Here is a 401-nt window from a genome sequence, read left to right as displayed (position 1 = left end):
CTAGTTTAGCTGAAATTAAGCAATGATTAACATACACACATTTTTAACAATGCTTACAAAAACATAACTTCACAACATTTACACTAATCTTCTTCAGCCTTTGCAAATTCAAACTTCAATATTCGCACCACACTCCACATCTTAAGAAAATCTCCACATTAGCATCATTATTTTCAGATAAGATTTTTAAGTCTTCAAGATCTGTTCTGATAGCTTCTGCTTCTAAGGTCTAGCGTGCTTTAACACGAGAAAAAAAAGTATTGGGGTGATGATAACAGATAAGATCGCACAAGCAACTTCTACTTTGTTTTGCTAATGTTGCATGCAATAGCGAGAATTAGCGAATCAACACCCTCTTCGGATCTCGTTCATGAGATGCGAGTTCACAGGATGTTTTCGCG

The sequence above is a fragment of the Penaeus monodon genome, chromosome 19, assembly GCF_015228065.2.
Source record: "Penaeus monodon isolate SGIC_2016 chromosome 19, NSTDA_Pmon_1, whole genome shotgun sequence".
Taxonomy (NCBI): domain Eukaryota; kingdom Metazoa; phylum Arthropoda; class Malacostraca; order Decapoda; family Penaeidae; genus Penaeus; species Penaeus monodon.
Note: the sequence above shows the minus strand (reverse complement) of the source record.